At 50.9% G+C, this 11,765-nt stretch overlaps 1 protein-coding gene across 1 annotated transcript in view; it reads left to right on the top strand.

Annotated features, from left to right (window-relative positions):
* Positions 1 to 200: 200 nt before the first annotated feature.
* Positions 201 to 11,765, top strand: part of ct (homeobox protein, cut) — a 581,376-nt gene continuing 569,811 nt past the window's right edge. The window contains exon 1 of the mRNA XM_077654369.1: positions 201 to 321. The gene's annotated coding sequence lies outside the window, so the exon portion shown is untranslated. The remainder of the gene's footprint in view (positions 322 to 11,765) is intronic.

Below are 11,765 nucleotides of genomic sequence, written 5' to 3'. Positions count from 1 at the left end.
AAGTGGCTCCTCGCCTTCTATTTTTTTTCTTCTCCTGCTCCACCTGCTCACGAAGCGATTGATTACACTTGTTTCGTCGCTTCCGTGTTCCCTGGTTGCCGGATCACTCCCGTGTTCCCCCCTCCGCGTAGTTCACCCCGTGGCGTTAGTGAACGAAGCCTGTCCCCTCGCAGGAAGTCCGCTGCCTCGTGTCTCCGCTGCTGAGGCACTTCCAAGCCGAAGTGGACCGGCTGGGCGAGCGAAGCCTGGCTGCGGAGGCCGCCTTCCTGGCGCTCTACAAGAGGCTGCTGCGCGCCGTCTCCGCCGCCTCTGCTCACTCAGGTCAGCCACGGCGCATGCTCTCTTGCCGCTGCTTCCCCAGCTCACCGCAGGGCGTCACTCACGTCGCATCCGATGGAAGCTTATGAATGCCTCGGAGACGAGACAACCGTGAACTTATCGAAGCACCCACGGAGACAAAAAAAAAATACGATTAAGAGACTCTTATAAGAAGTACAACTCCCAGAACAACGCTATCGTGCCCGTGGGCCTCGGCATGTGACCAACACCCTCTCAATGCTAAGGCCTCTCCACCGGCCGCGTGACGTCACGCCAAGGGACCGTGCAGGCCCCGCGCTCCGCGATTTCAGCGCGCCGCGCCCGTCTGCACTATTCGGGTACTGCCGTACGTAGCTGCCTTATAAGTGATTCCTTCATTTTCATTTTTGTCGTTGCTGCAGAAAAGAAATTCGCTAGTTTGTGCGCGCCTTAGGCTATCATTTTATCTGCTTTATATATTTTTTTTATTGCAGAACACCTTATTGTCAAGAAAGTTCGAGCTGCTAATACAGTTTTTTATAATAAACAATTTAGCATACGGCCGCCAATTTCGCATTATTGGTCATTATAATAAAAAATTGATTAGTTAATTTCAATTAATCATCTAATTATTAGGTTCTATCACGTACATGATGTCTGCCGTGCGGTAAAATCCATCCGCACAGACCGCACATGCGTATATCTAGTTGTTAAAGTAGAAGTTCGTGAACATTGAAAAAAAAAACACCGTCTACTGCGCATTGTGTTAGTTTTATTCTGTATTGTGTTTTGCTTAAAGCTTTCACACACAGCAATAATGACACTCACAATAATGTTGCGCTGTTGAGTATTTGTACAGCTAATCTGACCCTTACAATAAAAAACGACGAGACACCAGCAATGAAGTGTGCGCAAAGCATTTTTATTGCTTGGGAATAAAACTTACTTCTTCTTAAGCGTTGCTGCTTTCCGGGCTGCGGCCTTCTGCTGCGCATTGTCTTGTATGGCATCATTTCTTAGTTTGCAAAAGTTGTTTAGAACAACGTTGGTTGCAACGCGTACTACCAAGCGCAGGAGAGTTTGTGCAGTGTGGCCATTTTCACATGTCTCAATGTCGTGTTCGTCCAGGAGGGAAATCGTCTGTGAAATCACGACACCACGTTGATTTCTACAGGAGAGAAAATCTTCCGCGGTTGCTCCAAAAGACAACTTCTCTGCAACTAGTTTAGTCATCAGTACCATGTGAACTGTGCATGGCTGGGGAAACTTCAGCCCTCCTCTCGACAGGTTAGCTATCATGGCAGTATTTTCCGCTTCGATCTCTCGATTTTCAATCACCAATGTGCTGAAGCAATCAGAACATGAAAGCTTCTTTAAAGCAGCATGAGCAGCGTATCCTGCAATGTAGACAATAGCATCCATGTCAGAGTGGGCGTGTGTAATATCGTCGTCGCTGACAGCCACAGAAAAGTTGCATGGGACAAGATCCTCACTTACGTCTTCAAACTCTGTTTCCTCGCGTGGAAATGTCAAAAGTTTTTGAAGACGAAGCTTCTTCTCACATTCGTAGAGCTGACGCACGGAAATGTGGTACTGTGATCCTGCCAGCTGGCGGTAACGGCCGAACCGGTCTTCTAGCGCATCCGTCTGAAATTTGCCCAGCAGTACGTACTTGAAGTGAAGTTCTTCTAAGCAGTAGCGCGAGAGTTCTACCAGAGAATAGCATGTCAGTCGCAAAGCACTGTGAGTCTCTTTCGTCAGCGAGCCACTGGTGATGTTTATTCTTGCCCAAGCGTCCAACCAGTCCACAACGCCGCTCAGGAAAGCTAACTGTGTGTCATCAACAGACCTTACAGGGTCTTGCATGCTGTCCCTTAGCCTCTGGCCTTTGCAAGGGGTCTTAACATTGACTATTTGCCACCATGTGAGGATAACGTCAATGAAAAGAGCAGTCGACTCAGCTTGAGGAATCTTGAACGCGGAACCATGTGTCCTGAGGGCATTTGAAACAAACTGATTAATGACGTCGAGAGCGAGCTTTACATTTTGCCGCTCCATTGAGGTTGGATTCACGGCTTTTGCGTTCAGTCTGTAAGCAGCCTTCACAAGCGACGTCTTCTCTGAAGAATAAAGCTGCCGCACAGCTGCGAAAGAAGCAGCTTTCATACGAGGAGGCCCTTCGGGCATTGCTCCACTCAAGTCCATTTCAGGGAAATAGAGGCATGTTCCAGGGTTTTTCTGGTTAATCCAATTGTTCCTAATGCACTTCAAGAGATGCACAGGATCGACCACGTAGAAAAGAGGGCGAGCGTTATCGGCTGGATGGGGATAGACAATGCTCACCTGAGGACTTGTAGCAAATAACGACATCATCTTGCGGTTCAGAGCATTGTTGTCCGTTATCACAGCGATAATTTTGAGCCCCATTTTCTCAACATTAATGATTATGTTCTTAGCATGCTCGTGCAAAATTTCTGCGCTCAGTTTGCTCACAGGTAATATGTGAATGACGTCCTTGTTTGCAGAAAGGAGTGATTGTACCATGAACACATGGGCTGTTGTTGCTGGTTCCGTTGAATGAACCGACGATCCTACTATTGTGCCCCCTTTGTAGTCGAAGTATGGTTTTATGTGGATCTCATCGATCATCAGGGTCACTGTCTTCTCGTGGTCTTTCATTGATTTGACTCGTTCTCGGATGTAGGAGAGACAGTGCGGTTGATTTTGCTCCACAAGAGGGTCAGCTTTGTAATTTGAGCAAACACGGCGCAGTGTGGAAGGATGGGGCAGAATGATTCTTGATGCAGCTCTTGTGAAGTGATATGCGTGAGGAGAAATTGAATTCAAAATACTGGCGAATACCAGCAGCTCTGCGCTATACACATGCTGTTTCGCGAGGAGAAGCTCTATCTGCTCAACCAGAAATTTCAGCAAAGAAGACTGTTCTTTCGTCGTATCACTGTCCTCAATGAGGTCTGCAAGCAGTGAACCGACAAACTGCAATACTTTAGTATGTTTCGACTCTTTCGTCACCTCAGGTATATTATGCAAGCCTATCTCGAGTTCTTCTAGCAGCAAGGACAGGCTGGAGGTGTCGCATACTTGAGCTGGCAGAATCCTGCCTGAAGGAAGCGACAGAAGCTTCACTCCATTCAAGAAAACAGAAAGTGACAGATCAGGGAGAACTACCAAGGCGCATTTCACATTAGGTGAAGGATCATTCTCGATGAGAAGGAACCTAACGCACTGCTCATCGACAGAAACGGTCCAGAATTTCGTGTTGCAGATTCCAGGCAACTTAGATTTGAACTCCTCGTAAGATGAAACTTTGTTTCTTTTCTGTTCAAGCTCATTAGACTGAAGTGACTTCCTCATAGCCTCCTGCAAAGCAGCGTTTTCCCTTCTTGCTTTTTTCGTCTCTGGCGATTCACTCCGTCCAGGCGTTGAGGACAAGTATTTTGGGCAGTTTGGAAAAACAGAAGGCGCAGCATCAATCTTCAACTGTAGCCTGTCACGCTTCACCTCTATTATTTTCCCTGTCAGTTCATCTTGGTGTGACAACGTCGTAATGAAGTCGCCTGCGTGGAAGTGCAGTTCACACACCTGCACGAGAAAATGAAGCAAGGCCATTCGCCATGACTCTCCATTGCCTAAAACACTAAGTAAAAAGAGTCTGAATAGTGAACAGCTTTTACATATTTACACAGCTTTTACACAAGCCTTATGCACATCCACAGAACTAAATGCTTCCTGGACAATTCATACATAAGTGTAAGAAGTGATATCATTGCCTACAAAGACAGCATGCCTTTCCGGGAGCGACAGCTTACAACTAAGATAATTACCAGCGCCTATTAAGCAATATTTCAGAGTCTTACCCTCGAATGCTCTGTAGGTGTGAAATCCTTCCGTGGAATGGCTCGCAACCAGGCTTTTCTTCGTACTTCGTCTCTTGGGAAGCAATAAACACGTACTTTGGGACCATTCTGGTAGTTCCCGCGGCACCCGGGAACACAGCACCGGCCCATGTTTCACGAAGTTGCACTCGCTACACGGCAGGCAATCAGTTTCCCATTCGTGCGCTAGCACAGGTACGCACGACACACAAGAAACGGCCACACGAAACAGACACAGCCGTGCGAGGAGCGAACGGAAATGCACCCAACGCCAGGCTGAAAGACTCAAGCAGCAGCTAGACGCTCACTGCAAGACTGCGTTCGTGTCTGTGCTTGCCCGGGCAAGCGCGAGCACATCGAGGGAGACAACCGAGCGGAGCGGAGCCGCGCTTGGTGAGCAGCCTGACCGGACACTTGGCGTGACGTAGCGCGTGTGGAAAGGAGGGCCTGGAGAGGCCTGAAGAAAGTATTTAGAGGGTGTTGATGTGACACGCGGCTGACATAACGGAGATTACGGTAGTCGCTGCTTCGATCCGCTCAACCAATGCGCTGCGAGTCTCATGATGGTGTTCCCTTTGTGAGCATCGCAGTTGATCGGCGGCTAATCCGCACCCGAGTGCGAACTGCCCATCTCCAGCAAAGTTGTGCAAATCGGAGATGTACTTTCAGCATACTGATTGTAATAAGGGAGTAATTACTCACTGGCATCCACTCAAGCGCATCCATAAGGCTACAAAGGAAAGCTATACAGCTTTCAGCTGTAGCTGTATAGTTTTAATACTGCAGTTGTATAACTGACTACAGCTGTAGCTGTGTAGCTGTAGCTGTATAACTACCTGCAGGTGTGTAGCTATTAGTAGCTGTATAGCTTTAATAAATATACAGATATACAGCTGTATATTAAGATGCCGTTGACGCACTTGTGTCATGGTCGATGAGCCGTAGTTACTATACGGGCTGCTTACTGTCACGTGAAGTTGCCCCACCATAAAGTGAGTATTATTATTACTCTTGGAGGGTTGACGGCATAAAATGTAGGCAGCTGTCACCGGGTGGGCCACAGTGCCTGCCAGCTCCAAGAAGTTGATGAAACAGGAAGTTTACGGAGAAAATGAAAAATAGGGAAGGAATGCGAAAGTTCCCAGTTAAAAACGACGACGAATTTGTCCGGTGGGGTCTGTCAGCCTGTCGCAACAATATAAATCCGCGTTGTCGCAAAATAATTTTGTGTAGTATTACGTGGGCCCCTGCCGTCTACAAAAATTTTGTGTTGCGGAATAGCCAGTTTTGTGTGATGACAGGTGACCGTGCAATGCTACAGAAAATACTTCTGCAACAACAAGGTTTCCTGCCATCACGACATGTTTACATCTCAAAATACTGCAAGCATTTCTGCGGTAACAGCAAAGGAAATTATTTCTGTGTTTTTTAACTGGTCAGAAAGAGCAGAAACGATGTGCGCACTCCACACGCCAGCGCTCATAGCACAAACGAGAGAATAAAACGTTTAGCAGAGAATTATGAAACGCATGGCATATGGAGTTGTCCAGTTGTTGCTTCAAGCCGTGTAAGCGATTAAATCGAAGGTTAGTGACAAGGAAGTGGCTCCGATCACAGTAAGGTAATCTGAACGAAGAACCAGTGACCCGTAGCCTGCAATTCAAGGGCCAGGCTTGACTGCATGCGTTTCCCTATATGCGAGAAAAACTTAGTGCGCTGAGCCTCGCGTTGTACGGATTGTATCGTGCATTTTTCTGACCTTGCTACTGCAGAGTGAAATGCCTTATGCTGTGATTTGGGGAGAGATTTTTGACCGCTTTTGCACTGGGCGCTGAACAGCTTCGCAGAACATTCGCGTTCGAAGATGTGCTGCATCGTTCACGCACAACGCTTGCCCCCCCCCCCCCCCCCCCCCCCCCCCCCACCTCGAGTGGACAGCACGAAGGGGGCACCCGTATCGCCCTCTCTGTCGCCGCCGACAATCGTCCTGGCGGGCGCTCAGCGGGGCGCCTTCGGAAATGGACGCCCGATCGACGATTTTCTCCCTTCGCTCGCCAAGCGAAAAACAAACAAAGCGCGACGGGCGAAAAGCAGAAGGTGCGCACGATGGCTGCAGCTCCTCTGACACGCGGAGTTATGGCCAGAAGATGGGAAAGAGGAGTGTTCGGAGAGCGCGCGTATGGCGGCGTCTTCTCCAGGCGGCGAGTCCTGATCGCTATGGCGTGTCTGGGCGTCGTTCTTTTACCCTAGCCGCCCTCCCACCCCCCTCCACCTCCGGCACTGACTGCGATCGCTGCTATAGCGCAGAGCGCAGCGCATAGACGATGCATCGTTCCCGTGCCTTATGATGACGCGCCGACACCCCCTCCCCGCCTGTCCTCTGTTCCTTTAGAGTCGCATCGCCCGCTTGCACCGAGAGGCGGCACATTCCAGATCGTAGATGCGACGCTCCAGATCGCCGTGGACGGCGACCAAATAGAATCGCCGTCAGGGCCATTTCTGGCTGTTGACCTTGACGGAATGGCTCCGGGCGGGCATCAGGCAGGAGCACGCCTGCGCCTTTTGATGCTCGACCGACGGCGGCGTCCTCATGATCGGCGGTCCGTTTGCACAACGAGCCGTGTGCCTCGTTCGTGTTATTGAGACGACGAGGCTCGAAGCAGTCGGCGTCTCCCCCCACCTCCTCGTCTTTTGCCAATAGGCGGGAGGGCGGGGCGATCGAAGCCAATGGCCCATTGTGGGGACCCCGTCATCTGGGACACCACCCTCTATAGGGCTGCCTCTTCTCACGAAACAAGGTGCGTGCGCAGTTCGAGAGCTGCCGAATGCCGCTCAGCGCGGAGATGGTCGATAAGAAGCCCCTGTTTATTTTCTGATGGCCTTTCGCGATCGCTGCTGAGGTACTACGGCTCCGCTTCTCGAGAGGCCCGTTCGCTCTGCAGTTGCCACAGGCGGATGTCTGTCTGCTTCGCCATAAGTGGGTGCTAAGCCTGATGGCCAAGGTGACAGTCGGTGAAAAGCGGACTTCAACTTGCCCTCACACCGAAGCGCGGTTGCCCCAGTCACTGCAAACAGTGACAGCAGAGAAAGCAATGCGAGGCGTCCTTATTTTACTATTGGAACGATATTCGTGGTTCGGAAACACGACGGGGACATTTGTGTGAGATACAACAGATGGCGTGACCTTATTGGGCCACGTAATTGATCGACTGTGGAGCATCCCCCTCTGCGTACACCACAGAATTTCAGAAGGCGTTCACCGGGCCATCGAGCGCGACTAACGGTGCCCTATTATTCGTTCAAGTAAAACAACTCTGCATCATCATTCGGTATCCAGGAAAGATGAAGTACGTAAGCCGCTGATTACCGGCGGTCTTTACTGCATAATGGTTTGCCCTCAACAAGAACCGGCTCTCCTGCCGTCCACCACGAAGAAAGATTCGCGTTAACCCGCTCGGGATGGCGATGGTCAACGGCGGCAGAAGAGCGATGGCGCAAACCAGCCAGCCCGTTCATTACAGCCTCCTTCTATTAAAGTCATAGACCGCTTACAGTATGGTCATTATGGGCACCTTAAGAAAAAAGAAACATTTGCAGGTCGTTGGTTTTTATTTGTATTTCCGCGGACTGTTCGGCGGACTTTGAGAAGCGTTGGCTGCACCTATGCTTTCGGCCGGCATAAAAAAAAAAGATGATTGTTGTTAATTAAACTCGTTTTGTGTCATTTTATGGACACGTGACTGCATAGCAGGCAGCTGTCGTTCGTTCCCTATGCACCAGGCTTCGTAGTATAGCAACACGCGACGAGTGCGAGCTCGCGCTCACAGCTGTGACAATGCGTTGCAGCGACTGACGGCCGGGCTTTTCAGCCAGCCACCCATAGCCAGTTCAGTACATTTCCATTTTTTTTCTTTTGTAAGTAGTTTGAACCACGGCTATAACCTGGAGAGACAGGTCTTATAAAATCATCCAAGGAGCTCGAGAGGCAGCTTGGTGGCGCACTTGTCGCCGCCAGTTAGTTTCGCACAGCCTATATACGAGGAGTCCAAGTACTGCCTTTAACAGTGCTACGCGAATCTTGAAAGCATTTATGACTGCTTAATGAATTCCCGGTGCCACTGAAGCAGCTTATTTCTTATCGCTACAGCGACATCGTCAGGTGATCAGTCGTTCCATGCAGGTGCCGTACTCTGTATCCACAGGCCGTATACGGCTGCGTAACGAGGTGTCCCTCACAGGCAGTGGCACTGCACTGGCTTCTCCTCATCTGGCGATAAGGTGCAGTGCTCGCGCGCTGGCCTGCGGGGCCCTCAAACGCGCGACGAACGGGTAGGGGGGGGGGGGGGGGGGGGTGCAGCGCAACCGTGCCGGTGGCGCTGACAGCGCGCCTGACGGAGTGCGTCTCGCGGTCGTGGCGCCGGGCGCGATCCGTCTCGCCGGATAAACGCCTTGCCTCGCCGCGAGCATTAGCCGCTGCCCGGAACGCGCCCCGTCCTCTCAGCGAGAGGCGATCATCTTTACGGATGGCCACCGCCGCCGGCTTAGCGCGCCTGCAGCGCGCAGATCATCTCGTATAGCGAGGCGCCGAGGAATCGTGTCGCAATGGTCGTCGATAACAGGGCGCCCGCACGCGCGGACCTAGTCGACCCTGGGCATTAGTCTTCGCCGCGTAACGTGAGGTTAAGCTCTCAGCCTTCCCTTCCCCATCCCCTGTCCTTGAGAAAGAAAGGGTGCCGGAGGCTGCGTTTGCCCGATGTTGACGGGTTAGCGCGCATCGCATTGCCGATGAAAGGAGGGCTGTGTGGTGGCATTCGAGGCGCGTATAGACGGGATCGGTGCAGCACACAGCAACGTCCTTGGAGCAGCCGTGTGATTTAATGCATCGGGGCATTTATACTGCGAAAGCAGCGCCAGTGTCACGATACGAAAATGCCGACGTCTCTGTCTATCAGTCTGTAGCGGGAACGTGAAGCCTCCATCAGCCCTCCGGTCACCTCCACGAGCACCGCCACAACCCCCTAGCCAGGAGGATGGCCACCCACTCATCGACAATATCGATCCACTTCTCCGCCCCACTCTCACCCACTTAACGACACTGTCCAGACGCGCGACCCAACAGTATACCCCATGCACCTACTCCACCCTCCCCAAGACCTCCACCTACTCCAGCGCGCCCGTGTCGTCACGTGATCTCGTCGCGCTCTTACCTTGGACATTAGATGCCGTGAACATGTCAACTTCAAGCGAGAACCTCGAGGCCGCCCGCCGAGCAACAAGGGTCTCGAAGACAGTGGCAATCGGAAGAAGCTCGGTGGCAACGCGACGAGACGGGGTCGGAGCATCACGAATTCGCGAGCCAACCAAGCTGCCCACAAAAGCCAATGCACAAGCCCGCTAAGCCGAAAAAAAAAAATTTGGCGTGAGTTCACAATAGAGCTTCCGCAGACCCACATAGCCAAAACAAGCGAAATCACCAATCATCAAACCGTAATCGTTTAAGCATCTCACTGTTTGCGCAGAAGTGTTTTTTTTTTTTTCAGCGCCTGCCTGAGCACTCTACGCCTGATCGTGCACTGCTGACGTGACGCCTCAGCGCCATTTTGCATCGCCGGTGCCCTCTGTCTTCAATCCACTTTTAATCTCACATATGAAGCCGATAATGTAAAAAGGAGCAGAAATAGCATTCAACTGTAGCTTGTAGTTAAGGCCGATCGAGATTATGGCAATATGTAAAGTTAGCTAGAGAATTGGTTTCAGGAGTCTTCGTAATTTTTAACTGAACGATAGGCACGTTTCGATCCAAAAGCCTATCCGACGCTTATGCGGGAATTTTCACACTTCGTCCTGATGATTATGTTCCCGCCACTGCCAGCCCTTATAAACACCTTTCTTTAGACAGCTCATCTGCTGGCATACTCTTATAGACTGACCATGTGTTGTCGAACTGAATTTTCCTATGGGAAGAATGCAGTATTTGATTTGTCGCTCAGCGGATAGCACCTCAGCCCGCCATCCGCGACAAAAACGAAGTATTGAGGCTGTTAATCTCTCTAAAAGGCAGCTGCTGCAGTTAGGAGGCGCGCAGAGTCAACACATTATACCTGGCAACGCATACACGGAGAAAAGCGTATAGCTTACTCATGGACAAAAGTTTGCGGGTGATGGGTTCGCGGGAAAAAACATTTATGTGTGATCGAGCAAATGAACTCGCCAGTAAAAAGTGAAGCACAAGGGAACAATCGTGTTCCACCTTATGAACATGACTGTACGCGTGCGTGCGTGCGCGTGTGCGCGCGTGCGAAGAAAGAAAAGGAAAGAGCACGGGCCTGTCGACTGACGCCAACCGAGCCACTGTCGTTGCCTGTCGCCAATAGAGGTGAAAGTATCGAAAGGTGAGAGAAACTAATAGAACAGACGCGTGCCGAAGCCGCCTTCTGCCGAAGTTACGATGAAGCTTGCGGCAAAAGCGAGATATTCCTATGTCCCCTGTGTCCCTCCCGTGCTAAAAGGACAGGTGCCGACCATCGGCCATCAGATAACCGCAATGTTTTTAGTGCCCTGGAGCCGCTGCATCATCTAGGGCTTGCGCTGTGTCCAAGATGTTCAGCCTGTTCGGTGCCGCTTCTGATGTTTGACCGACCCGACTGCGTCTGACCACAGGTGATGCTGAGTCTGATATATGGCTCCATCTTTCGGAGCGGGATGGTGCGTCACTAAATGCTTTGGGGGGTTAGTGAAAAAAAAACTGGAAAGAAAAGCAAACGAACGAGCTGGGAAAATGAAAGAAGAACATGTACTACTGAGGACTATAAAAACAATCACACATTTTCCCTAGATTGTGTCTGTGTGGTCAGCCCCACAGTTACCGACCTCGCACAGATTTTCAAAACCTAAGAACGGAGAAAAATGAATGAAATAAGCTTGTGGAGAAAATTAAAAGACCTGACAGGCACGAAGCTTTGTTCGCGGCTGTCTTGTCGTCGCTTCAAGACAGGCTTGTGGGGTTTAGAAGTGCCTTTACAATTATCCGAAACGTCTGTGTGCGTACGCTTGCCAGCATCCAGACTGTAATTCTTCTTTATGAGGCAAACATGACGCATATGGCCGTCGTTGCAGACGCTCCAACGAGTTTCCCAATCACACGGCCGCAGATGAAAGCCTGCTTAGCCTGACACAATCTGTGGCGAGTAATTACCTGCATAGTGTATAGGACTCCCACTACGCCGACGCGCCAAGCTAGATCCATTGTCCTCCTCTGTACGGCTGACAGCATCTGCGCCTGATGCAATGTATCTCGTGCTGCAGAAAGCCGTTGGCCTCTCGTTGCGGTCTTCCGATTCTCAATTCGTCGCGTTCACTGAATATTCGGGGCAGACACGTAGATGCGGGGATTGCGCTGCGATATCTGAGGGGCCGCAGGACACGAACTCTGTTGTGTACACACCATCGCGCCGTGCACTGAGTCCCGACGGGATCCTGAGCCTGTGATTTGTCGACGTTAAACAGATTACGCGCCGCGATGCTCTGTGACTAATGAGCGCGCGGAGCGCTTGCATTGCTCGCCCTGCACCG

The sequence above is a fragment of the Amblyomma americanum genome, chromosome 2 (assembly GCF_052857255.1).
Source record: "Amblyomma americanum isolate KBUSLIRL-KWMA chromosome 2, ASM5285725v1, whole genome shotgun sequence".
Classification (NCBI taxonomy): Eukaryota; Metazoa; Arthropoda; class Arachnida; order Ixodida; family Ixodidae; genus Amblyomma; species Amblyomma americanum.
This window is presented reverse-complemented; position numbering and strand designations above follow the sequence as displayed.